The sequence below is a fragment of the Peromyscus leucopus genome, chromosome 14 (assembly GCF_004664715.2).
Source record: "Peromyscus leucopus breed LL Stock chromosome 14, UCI_PerLeu_2.1, whole genome shotgun sequence".
NCBI classification, from domain to species: Eukaryota; Metazoa; Chordata; class Mammalia; order Rodentia; family Cricetidae; genus Peromyscus; species Peromyscus leucopus.
Window position 1 is genome coordinate 86,995,867 of NC_051075.1, and position 13,160 is coordinate 87,009,026.

At 35.6% G+C, this 13,160-nt stretch overlaps 1 protein-coding gene across 50 annotated transcripts in view; it reads left to right on the top strand.

Annotated features, from left to right (window-relative positions):
- Nucleotides 1-13,160, top strand: part of LOC114690096 (muscular LMNA interacting protein) — a 264,668-nt gene that overhangs the window by 183,974 nt on the left and 67,534 nt on the right. The window lies entirely within an intron of this gene.

The following is a 13,160-nucleotide window of genomic DNA, read 5'->3' on the forward strand; positions in this document are numbered from 1 at the left end:
AATGTGAGTAGTGCCAGAGGATCAGGAAGCTTGCTGTGAAGTTGTGTCTCCTAGTAATGTCAGAAGCTACACCCATCAAGTCTCACCAGCATGACTTGAGTTCAAGCTGCAAAACACATTTAAAAAAGCTGTATGTATTATCAGGGACTTGTAATCCCAACAGGGACTGTGGGGACAGACATGATTCCTCGGACTCACTGGTTAGCTAGCTATCCTAACCTAATGGGTAAGTCTTATGGTCAATGAAAGCCTCTGTCTCAATGAAGGAGGTGGACATCCTAAGGATGATGCATGCATGTGCACACGTGTGCACCACGCACATGCACGCAGACACAGATAGACAGACAGACAGACAGACAGACAGACAGACAGACAGACAGATATATACAATTTCAGTAGCTATGTGGGTTTATTTCCATTCAATTGTATTCTGGTAGTCTATATAACCTGGTTTTATGCTAATAGAATGCTGTTTTTATAACTGTGGCAATAATATAATTTGAAATCATCTATTTAGATACTTTGAAAATTGCTATTTCTGTTTGGATTACCTTGGCTTCTCAAGGATTTTAATACTTTCATGTGAATTTAGGATTTTTTTCTAGGTATGTAAAAATAGTTTGGACTTTGGTGAGGTTTGCCTTTAATTCATAGGTAACTTTTGATATTATTGCTACTTTTACAATATTAAATTTGCCAAGGCCTAAGTCTGGGATGGCTTTTTGCCTTCTTCTGTTCCTTTCAATTTCTTTTTTTCAGTGTTTTCATATTTTAATTCTATAGTCCTTTTGCCTCCCTAGTTGGCATTATTCTTAGGTATTTTACTTTTTCTTTTTATTAATTTTTTCCCCATGCACTACATTTTGATTATATTCTTTTCCCTCCTCCAACCCCTTTCAGATTCTTCCTCCCAACTCATCCAACTTTATGTTCTTTCTGTCTCTCAAAACTAACTCTAAACCAAAACTAAAAAACAAAAAATGAAAATTAAAACAAGTAAACAAACCAAAATCAGTAAGATAGAAAATAATCAAATCAAACTAAACAAAATGAAACAAAAAACTCACACACACACAAAAACCCATGGGCACCTGCTTAATTTCCCCATGTTTGATGGCAAAAATAAGTAGTATCCAGCAATAGTTTTCTTACTATTGTGGAGGGTAACCAATAGCATTGTCAATAGTCTATGATATTTACAGGAATTTATGGGGCCCCTTTGTACAATGAATGAACAAAATGTAGCCCATTCTGACACTGGAGGTTTTCCTTGGTGGCATATCATGTCTAGTTGGGGTATTGTGTCCCCATTGCTATCAGTTTAATATTCCTATATATTCTTTTGGTCGTGAAGCTATTGTGAGTAGGATTTCCCTTTCCCTGACCTCATTTCTTTATTGACAAATTTTTATTGGTATGTAAAATTATATGTTGATTTTGAAACCTGCCAGAAGTATTTATTAGGGCTTAATGGTTTCTGGTGGGTCTGTACAAAGATTTCAGGACTAGATCATATTATCTGGAAGTAGGAATAATTTGACTTCTTTTTCTATCTTCACCTCTTGTGTTTTTCTTTTGTCTTATTGCTCCAGCTTAGAATTTAAGATTACATTAAACAAGAGAAGAAATAGTCACAACCTTTTGAAGTTCTATATTTTAGGTAAAATGCTCTTAGGTTTTCACCATTTAGTATAAAGGTATCTATAGGTTTGCTGTATATAGCTTTTATTATTTTGAAGTATGTTCCTTCTATTCCCAGCTTTTTAAAAAAATCATGAAGAGATAATGACTTTTGTCAAAGGACATTTGTTTTCATTTAATGAGATGGTCCTGTGGTTTTTCTTCTTAAATCTATGTACTGTATTTCCCTTATTAATTCTTATGTGTTGAACTAACCTTGCACACCTGGAATGAAGTTACCTTGGTCATGGTGTAAAAATCTTTTTATGTGCTCTTGAATTTGGTTTGTGAGAATTTTATTAAAAATTTTTACATCTCTGTTCATCAGAGAATTGGTCTATAATCTTATTTTTCCTGTTGTGTCATTTTCCAATTTTAGTATTAGGGTAGTGCTGATTCATAGGATGAATTAGGCACTTTTCCTTCCCTTTTTACTTTGCAAATCTCTTTGTGGAGCATCGGTATCAACTCTTCTTAAAATACTTGGTAGAAGGTGGCAGTGAAGATCTCAGGACAATTTGTTTTTTGTCTCAATCTTATTCATTGCTGTGGGTCTGTTTAAGTTGTTTAGATCCTCTTGTTTTAATATTGGTAGGTCATATGTGTCTGAGAATTTACCCATTTTTTCTAGCTTTTCTAGATTTTTAGAATAAAGTGTTTAGGGGCTGGAGAGATGGCTCAGAGGTTAAGAGCACTGGCTGTTCTTCCAGAAGTCCTGAGTTCAATTCCCAGAACCACATGGTGGCTCACAACCATCTGTAATGAGATCTGGTGCCCTCTACTGACCTGCAGGGACACACGCAGGCAGAACATTGTATGCATAATAAATAAATAAATCTAAAAAAAAAAAAAATAAAGTGTTTAAAATACTCCCTATTGATTCTCTGTATCACATTGAAATTCACAATAGTTTTATTTTATTTATAATCTTATTAATTATGTCATCTCACCTTTGTTTTTGGTTATTTTTTTGCTAGGAGCTTGTCAATACTGTTAATTTTTCAAAGAATCAACTATTTGTTTGATTGAATCCTTCTATATTTTAATTTATTATTTTTATTTACTTAAAGTATAAGTATATTATTTATCCCCTCCCTGTTGTCTTTCCCACCCCTCCCATGTCCACCCCATCCTCTTTAGCCATTGTTTTTACACATACGTATAAATGAATAAACATATAAGTGCAACCTGATGGGTGCTCAGTGTTAACTACATGTCCGTGTCTCTAGGGCCAACCAATCAGTATTGGATAAACAATCAGGGGACTCAAGCCTGGGAGAAGTCTAATTCTTCTAAAGGTTCAATATTGGGACTTGACCATTGCAATAACCAAAGGTTGTCTATATATTATTTCTAACTCTATTTCATTGATTTCTGCTCTGATCAAAAATGTTTTGTTCATTTTTAATATATTTATGTAGTTTCTGTAATTTTTCTTGACACTGATTTTAACTTTATTGAACTATGATCTTATAAAATATATGAGATTATTTCAACTTATTTGTGTTTGGTAAGACTTGATTTGTGGCCTGGAACTGCACATTGATGCTCTGATCTATCATTTTTTTTCTAACAGAATTTTTATGTCCAGTGTCCTAGATATTTGAAACCCAAATATTTTGTATCCCAAATATTACCTCTGCCATGGGCTCTCAAAATGTACTTTGAAACAAACAAGCAAACCAACAAATGGCTAATTCTTTTGTATGCAGGTGTGCCTTAATGTTACCACCTTAGCACTAAGTTGAAGTTCATCTCTAGCTTCTTTGAGTTGCAGGAAGCACAAACTTGAAAATACTATTGCCTAGCAAGTAGTTCCATGCACTTGGGTGATGTTATGGTTCCTGATAGTTGGTGTTGCTGTCTTCCTCTCCACTCTCTCTTCTTCCTGTCATACTTGTGTTATTTATTTTTTTTGTTGCTGTGATAAAGCAGCATGACAAAGGGAAGCTTAAGGAAGAGTTTATGGTTCCAAATGGATAAGAGTTCATTATGGTAAGGAGGGATGTCAGCAAGTTTTGGGCATGGGAACAGGAAGATGAGAGATTATGTCAACAGCATGAAGCAGAAAGACAGAGTTAATCAGAAGTGTAGTGAAGCTAAGAAAATTCTCAAAACTGCCCCACTGCATAACATTTTCCTCCAGCAAAGCCACACTTTCTGAACTCCCCTAAACAGCATTACCAATTGGGAACCACATGTTCATGTACCTAATTTTCTGCACGTTGGCCACAATCTTCCTAACTCCTCCCCCCAGGCACTACTGGACCCCATTGTTCTGCTCTGTTTCTGTGAGTTTAACATTTTTGCATTTTATGTCTAAGATATGCAATATTTATCCTTTTGTGGTTGATTTGTTTCACTTGAAATAATGTTTTTTAGTTTCACCAATGTTGTTGAGAATGGCAAGATTTCCTTTGTTAAGGCTGAATATTTCATTGCCTTTATTTTATGTTGTCTTTGTCTATTCTTCATTGACAGGCTCTTAAGCTGCATCTGTATCTTGGTTGTTGTGCATAAATTTTGCCACAAGTAAATGAAATTACTGTGGTCAGTGGGTTCTAGACCCTTTGGAGGTGTACAATTTTAAAAAATAGTCTGTTTAAAAAGCATTGTAATTTTGGAAGAAGGAGATTGACTTCTTGCTGAGAAGTCACTGAGTATACCTCCTTTCCATTTTAAGGGATCACAGAAGCTTTTTAATAAGTTACCTTCTCATTTTTTTCAATCTAAATATGTTCATATGAACAGTATAAGATATGAAATAAACCATAGAAATAGAAAAGCAAGAGACTCAGTATATAACCCTCTTCTGCTAATGTGATGAGGAACTATCTACTTCCTCCTTCTGTTGTTGAATGCTGGCATCAACCATCTTCATACTGATCCATTTGCCATGTAAAACTGTCAGACACCATACACTTGAAATACTGTGACCCAAAGTCTATCTTGAAACTTTATATATATATATATATATATATATATATATATATACACACACACACACACATAATTTGAAATAGCTAAACATATGCTAAATTTTTTCTTGCTTCACAAGTTCACATATTTTTTTGGTTCACATCAGTTTTCAAAATAGATGTGTTGGTTTAAATATGTCTGTTTTTAAAATGCACATGACTTCCTCAAAATTAAGGTCTGTGAACCAAAAGTTATGCCCCACATTCACGGTTAGGAAGCCCAGTTTACTAGGCTGATATCCATAGTGTGCAGCCAGCCAGAATCTCTTTCATAGTATTGTAGGTTTTGTGATGGTATCTGTAGAGTAGCAAACTCATTCTGGATAAAGAATTTATTCTTCCAAAATGCACTATTACTGTTCTCGAATTTAACTGGGTGCTGCCTTAAATTAAAAGAGAAGATAAATCTTATGGTTTTGAATTTAAACAGTTGCTGATAGAGTTTACTGTTTTAACAAAGGACTGGTAGATGCCTAGAGCATGGAGCTGGGGCTCCTGGACTCCACTCACTGGTCACACAGTTGTCCTATGCTCTGCGGATAACACTCAGTATGAAGGGACAGCATCAGTGCAGAGTCAGTGGATTTTCACTGTCACTTCCAAACCACAGGAAATGAGGTAACTTTTAAAAATGCTGGGAACAGAACAAAAGAGTCTGACATCTGCAGTCTTTAATGAGAAGAGCCCAAAGTGCCTTAAAATGCCCCTTTATTACAAAGAAAGTAGCTTTTGAAGTTAAGAGCTTAATGGTTGAGGAGAAGGTAACCTTTTTCTAGAGCAGCCAGTGCCCCAGACAGGACTGGGACATTAATTTTCTGATGTCTGTGTCAATTAGGCAGAGCCAAATCAATTTACTTACCACGTACTTGTCTGCTAATTTTTCTCTAATGAACAGGATATTATTGCTTCATACTCCCATGTCTTCTTGAAGTTTTGCAGTGTACCGTATCAAAACCAATGAAAATAATTTGCCCCCTTTTCAATAATCAAACTTAAATAAGGCTTAAAGTTTTGAGAATTTTAAAAAAGTAATTTTGTGTTGAAGAGGGCAATTATGAAGAGAGCAAGGAGTGGTCTGAAGCATTTTACCAGAAATAGCTACACTGCCTATTTTACTAATAAGAACATGTATGAATTTTGTTTTTAAAAACTAGAGCTTGAAGATTCACATGCTGAGTACTGAGGTGGAGGGGAATGACAGTCCCTTCAGATCATTTAGAAAACCAATTCCACAATGACATTCTGAGCACAAGATAATTCACTAGGAGAGACAGGATGTGGGTGAGATATGAGAGATTATTTATGTGCCTTAATAATAAACTGAAAAAAGAGTTTGAAATCATGGCCTATGGGCAAAATCTGGTCCACCAGTGTCTTTATAAACATGTTTATTAGAAGCCAGCTGCACACATTTACCTGTGTTTTGTCAAAGCTGCTTCCATACAGTTGTGGCAAGGTAAAGTCATGGAATACATAGTTGTGCCAAGGCTGCTCTCACATGATTGTGGCAAGGTCAATTTATGGAATATACAGGAGTGCAAAACTTACACTATCCACACATCGCTCCTTCACAAAGTGTCTGTAGCATCCACCTGAAGTAGGAAGGTTTGTGCTCTGCTCTTTATCTCTTGTAGACTGGGTTCTAAATGCTCCAAACTCAGGGGTATTCAAAATGAAGCTTCATGGGATGTCAGGGACGTTCAGGTGAGCACAGTATTTTTTCTTAGTCCTGTTATATCTAATTATATTTCATATGAGTTACTCGTATGTTTGCCATTTTAACTTTTAAACTAAAATAATCCGATAAAATAGATTCCTTTCATTAAGATAAAACTCAACTCCTAATAATCTAGATGAAATAAACTACTACTGAGATAAACATAAACAACAAAAATGCTATGTGCAATGTAAGCTTATCAACTATAAACGGAAATTTAAAATATTGAATTTGACAAGTAGACCAGTTTTCAATTATACAAATCATTTGAAATAGAGACATTTATTTAATCCTCTCTGAGTGCACCTAGCCCTAAGTGTATAATTTTGTCTTGCTTTGTAAATAATAATTCAGCATCACAATAAGATACTTACAAAGTAGGAAACTCAGGGAACAAAGGGCTTATGAAATTGTCAGTATTGTTTGAAGACAACATACTCAAGATGTATAATGTTTAAAGGAATTGTTGAGGTAAATAATAAAATTCTCTTTAAAGGAAAAACATAAAAATGTTAACAACCTAATTTAATAAGGGATAAGTATATTTTTCTGTAATAAATATAATATAGAAATGTGGAATGATTAATGGAAATCTTTTGTAACATAAAAAAACACTTAGAAAACACATAGGAATCAATCTTAGAGATTCGTGTGAAAATGAGTAATGAGGAATTCAACTATAATGACTTTTATTATGTGTCTAGATCACAATATACATTTTAAATCATTTACATCTTATCATATTTATGCTCTAAATCTGAATATGCAAAAACTGACATTCTTGAGCCGTAAGGGAAAACTAGCAAAAACCTGGCTAAAGTGAACAATCTTATTAATAAAAGTACTCACCATTTATGGAAATATATGGAAAGAAGATTGTAGTAGGAAGGTGCAGTTATATTACGAACCATTGATAAGCAATGATAACATAGAAGAATCAGACCAGAGAGATGGTGCAATGGGTAAGGTACTTCCTGCCCAAGCATGAGGTCTTGAGTTCACATCCTCAGCTGTAAGGTAGCTGTGGCAGCAATGGCCTATAACCCCAGAACTGGGGCAAAGGGGTAGAGGGGAGACAGGTGGCTCTTAGAGACTTGCTGCTCAGCCAATCTGGCCAATAGGATGTACTCCAGGCTCAGCAAGAAACCCTATCTCAAAATATAATAATAATAATAATAATAATAATAATAATAATAATAATAAAAGACAAGATGGAGATCCAATTGAGGAAGACACCTTAAAGTCCACTCTGGCCTCTGTATGCACCTGTATACACACCTTCAGAATGGACAATATACCCTTAAGGAAGCCAATATTTTCTCTTAATACAAAAGATAAAACTCAAAAGAAAAATATAATCAGAGTATTTAAATGCTAAATTTAATATCCATATACAAAAATTTGACTATATGAAATATTATGAAGCATTTTAAATTATTTGCTAGCTTATGACACAGTTAGTAAACACAAACACTGAATCTCTGAGTTACATCTAATAAATAGATTTTGAATTCTGTGATCTCACAACGAAAGTCAAGCAAGACAAAACACTATTCCTTTAATATTATAAACCTTATCTAATAGGACAAACAGAACCTTACACTAACTGCCAAAGTAGAAATGAGACACACAAGTTGGTCAGATCACAAGAGTTTACAAATTAACAAACTGAGAATCCACAAAAGTTCTGACATCTGTATATGAAATATTTGCTTTGCAATGAATTTTTAACTAAGGAGGAAACTCAAAATTTCTATTTTCCTTATTTATATCCACTTTTATTGATTTCTAGATAACAAATAAAAATCATGTACATTTAAGGCATACAATTTGATGTTTTGATATTTTTATAGGTTTTAAAATAGTCTCAATCAAAGTAGCACATCCATTACCCCCCATGAAGCTCTTAGTACTTGTTGTTATTGCTATTTTGGGAGGAACATGGTTTCATCCTCTCTGCACTTTTAAATACAGTGCAAGATTGCCAGTTATAGACATGTTGTATATACTAGACCTCCAGAATCCATTTAATTTGCTTAAGTGAGGCTATATACCTTTTGGCCAGCTTCTTCCATGTATCTAATTGCTGACTCCAGTCATCCTACACTGCAGCAGCACACCGGAACTTCCTGTCCCTCTCCAGCTGTAGCTCCTTGCCCATCAATCAACATTTCTCATTGCTTCTCCTACCTTTTCCCCATCCCTTGTTAACTACCATTCTCTGTTTCCATGAAGTCAACTCTTCCCGATTGCACATGATGTTGGTGAGGTCACTCAGTACCTGATAGTGCATAGCTTTTTCACTGAACAACAACAACAACAACAAAAGTCTGTGTCACAAATGACAGGATTCTGTTCTTAAAGGATGGGTAGTGCTCCATACTGTGTACATATCATATTTTCTTTATCCATTTATTGGTTGATGGGTATAGATACAAAAAAAAAAAATCTTTGCATGAGCCAATGTCAAAATACTTTTCATTATTTTTTCAGAACGTTCATTTGAATTAATTTTTGTAGATTATATAAGGGTTCAATTTCATTCTCCTACATGTGGCTATCCATTCCCCCCTTGATGCTCTGACTTCTTTATCAAAGGTCATCATGGATTTTAACTTTGGCCTCTCCATTTCATTGGCCTGTGCATCTCCTTTTACACTGTTACCACAATATTTTGATTATTAAAGCTTTGTGATTTATTTTGAAATGAGGAAATACATTCCATGGCATCCTAGAAATGATGTTAGAAGACTGTATCTGGGTATATAGGATTGAGAGAAATTTTTAATATTGTCTTTTTAGATTGTTCTGTGTTTTGATGTTTTAAAGAACAATTGTGTTATTTTATAATAATACCAAGGAATGTTTTAAGTAATAAAATAGAATACAATAAAAAACAGTTTAATGTCTATCTAAGAAAACATACTGAAATCTTAGTACTTAAAATTGTTATTTATTAGGCTAGAGGTTGTTAAAATTGTCTTTGGGATTTTTTATTTTTTAGTTAAACAGGGAGGTTTATTTTGTGGGTAACTTACAAGTGAAGGGATAGGTAACAGGGTCTGGGAAAGATGTGGCGCAGTTCAGCGGTGTTCTCTGGAGAACTGTGCTCAGTTTAGCTCTAGTGTCCAGGGTCCAGGAACCAAGAGAGCCTGGCATCCGGATCTCGGGTCTTCAGCATCCTCTCTCAGCCCCACCTTGTAGGCATGACCCTTACTGAAGCCTCAATGGGGGTTGGAACTTTCAGATCAAAGCTGGAATGGCTACTTACTACAGTGATTCTTGAGCTTACAGCTCTGATCAAGGAATCATTCTGAGAGCCCTTGAGAATCGCTGGGGTCCAGGCTTAGGAATAGGTCTGCACTTGCTCACTGTTGTGACTTGCCCCAAGTGAGTCATGAGATGTAGTCTTTTTTTTTTTTGGGTTTTTCGAGACAGGGTTTCTTGTAGCTTTGCGCTTCTGGAACTCACTTGTAGCCAGCTGCTCGAACTCACAGAGATCCGCCTGGCTCTGCCTTCCGAGTGCTGGGATTAAAGGCGTGCGCCACCACCGCCCGGTGGTGTGTAGTAGATGTGTAGTAGAGTAGTGTAGTAGAGATGTAGTCTTAAAGAAAAGAAAGAGAACAAAAGATAATTGAGTATTTACCTTGGGCAATCTAAGAAAAAACAACAATAAAATAAAAACCACAGAAAAATTTAAAACTTCTATCTGCTGCATATAAAAAGCAAGAGAATGGAGTTAAGATCGAGACTAGATAGCTAGAAAGGAGAAAACTGCAGAAATAACAAACATGAAATGTACTATTTGAAAGCTATCTAAAACAGCAAGCTGTTTGCTAGAAGATTGGTAAAATGCCAGAAAATATAAAATACAAAATAAAAAGTAGACATGGAACTAGCTAACACAGAAGTCACTAGAAGTACAACCCCCTTCATCTTATACCAAGGGAAATCCAAGGGAGACATACACTTGATAACAGGCATGTAAAACTTCAAAGATATTATTTCCTAGACTAGTCCACCGAACCAGTTACCAAAGGAGAAACAATGAAAGTGGTGTAAGGTGCTCTCAAGAGCACAGACGAGTCAGCAGGGATGCTGAAGGCAGCTGTGGGCTATCTTCATCTAAGAACATCCAAAAAAGTATTTCATGTAGCCTTGTCATCATCACCCAACAGGGAGTGCACAGAAAGGAAGCAGTCCACATTCAGTTATGAGCAGTCATGTAAACATCTCGCTTTTGCCTACACAGAATTCAGTAGTGCATTAAAGTAAACTGCAATCCAACATGTAGGATTCATTCTAGACATGCAAGGAGGTAATAGACCTTGCCTCTGTAGACTTTTAAGGCTGACTTTTATCAAACAAAACCTCTTGGGTGATTCAGAAGAGGATGGAGGATTGAGCACCACCTCTAAATTTACACCCTGTCAATACTGTTTTAAAATTTTTCTCTGTGGATGTATTTTTATGATAGAGCTCACAAATGCAGGGAAAAGAAGAAGACATAGGACAGTATAATGTTAGTGGTATAACAGCATCTTGATGTGGCGAAACTGATATAACAGAGGTAGAAACTAAATCCTGAGCTGGCTACTTAGATATCTAAGCCTTGATTCTATCCCTGCCTTAGAGCTCTCAACAGGCTAAAGATTTAGATGTGCCTGACGATAACCTCTCAGAGGAGATAAAAGAAGAGCAGCTAAAATAAGGAAACTACTGATTTTTTCAATATCTACTCCTAAGCCCTTGTTTCTGAGTGGCTGGCATTCTCCCTTTCTTCAGCTTAGAGGAAAATTGGGTTTCAGACTGAAGGGACAGCTGGCCCAACACAGGACATTTGGGCTTTCCAGGGAACAGCACAGTCTGAAGCCTTATAGCTCATGTTGATATCCTTCTCTCTTTTCCCCGACTGCATCTCAGAGTACTGTAGCCCAGCCTGTTTTATCTGCTGGTAATTGTTCTTTTGACCTTTAGCCTGGTGATTTACAAAGTTTCCAGTGAGCAATCTGACCAGTCCAAAGAAGAAAAACATGAAATTGTTGCGATTTTCATATTCTTGAGAATTTCATATTCTGGACAGTGAATTCAAATGTCAGTGAGTGAACTCAGTATCTCTAAGAAGCTCCGTGCCAGACTCACATGTCATAAGCAGACTTTAGATATCCATACGTGGAGAAAACGTGCTATGCAAAACACAACACAGCAAAACTGGCAAAACCACTAAACGGGAAATTAAACAAAAATTTAGAGGAGCTGTTATTAGGGAGAAAAAACAAAAACCCATGAACACTAATGTTTCCAGATGCTAATGAAACAAAGGCTTTGTGGAAAAAAAAAGAACAAAGGACTGTTTGGAGAATGGAGCAAAGTCTTGGCAATTAAGTGAAGAATAATATACGTGGTTTGGCACTAAAGTCAACCACTCCTGGTTTGCTTTGGTACCACAATCTCAGAGCCTGAAGAAGTGTCTCAGGTGTTAAATATTGTCATCTCTCAGTATCTTTTTATTCCTTCCCCCCATTTTGCCAAGTACCCAAGTCAGCTTGGCCAATACTCAGCCTCCCTGAGTGTGTCCATAGTGATCAAATTATGCTTTTTCTTTATGCTCAGCTGTCTAGACAAGCTGAGAACACCTGATCTCACAGAAGTGTGCAGACTGACCCACTCCTTAGGCCAGAGATTGGTAAAGCAGATGTAGAAAACACACAGGCGAGTGTTTTCTCTCAAACTGCACAAAGCTTGACTCTATTTGATTTTCGTCTGGTGGCTGCATTACTTCTCATGGATCTCTACTTGACTTCTGATATTCAGAGAACTGGTACTTTACCTTCCAAGAAATCTAAGTGTGTAAACAACAGACCATTAGGCCATCCTTTTCCAAGCTTCCTCAACTATCAACAGGGACATTGCCCTGTTTCTCACATAGCTAGGTTTGCTCTTGCTACTCAATTTTCCATTATTTGCTTTTGGCACTAAACAATGCAATGGGTTGTCAATAAAGTGATAACTATGTGTCTGAGAAATCAGATAAAATTAGAATATATTTTAATTTAAATGAAAGAACATTGATAGAGAAACTCCATGTTTAATTTAAGTTGCATACTGGCATGAATAGTTTTGAGAAGTATTGACCAAAGAAACCAACAAAAGAAAGAAAGAAAATGTGTACTAACTGGAAAAAAGGAGCTGAATCCACTACTGTTGGGTGAGTCTCCATTTTAGGTAGTATTCCTAGATGTTCTAAATAAATCAACTGAATAACCACGAGAATTAATAGATAACAATGTTCCTCTTGTAACTGGCATTTTTTTGTTTACTATTTTAAAGGCCTATCAGAGACATAAAAATATATTGCTTAAAATGAAGGAAATGAACATAAAATATTAACTTTATTGTGTTACAATTTGGGTTTACCTGTTAGTCAAATGTCATTTTGATCCATATATATTATTTGATACTAAATTTGCTCCAAACCCAACAAAATAGTTCATTGCTATGAAGCATAGAAGTAATAGAATACATCATTGAAATTACAAGAAATATCATTTTCCTTTCAAATTCAATATTGATGTGTTAAGTATCTACCATAGCCTTTCTTTGCTTGATTCTGAGGTCAGAAAAATAAGAAAGTAGGTTCCTTGTTATGCAGTAAATGTCCTAGAGGGTTTTATTGTAGGATAATCAATTTATCTTCTGACATGTAAGATTCCAGAAATATAAAACATTTCTGTGTATCTGTAAATATTAGCCCTTTGTTTTCACAGCTACATCTCATATACACA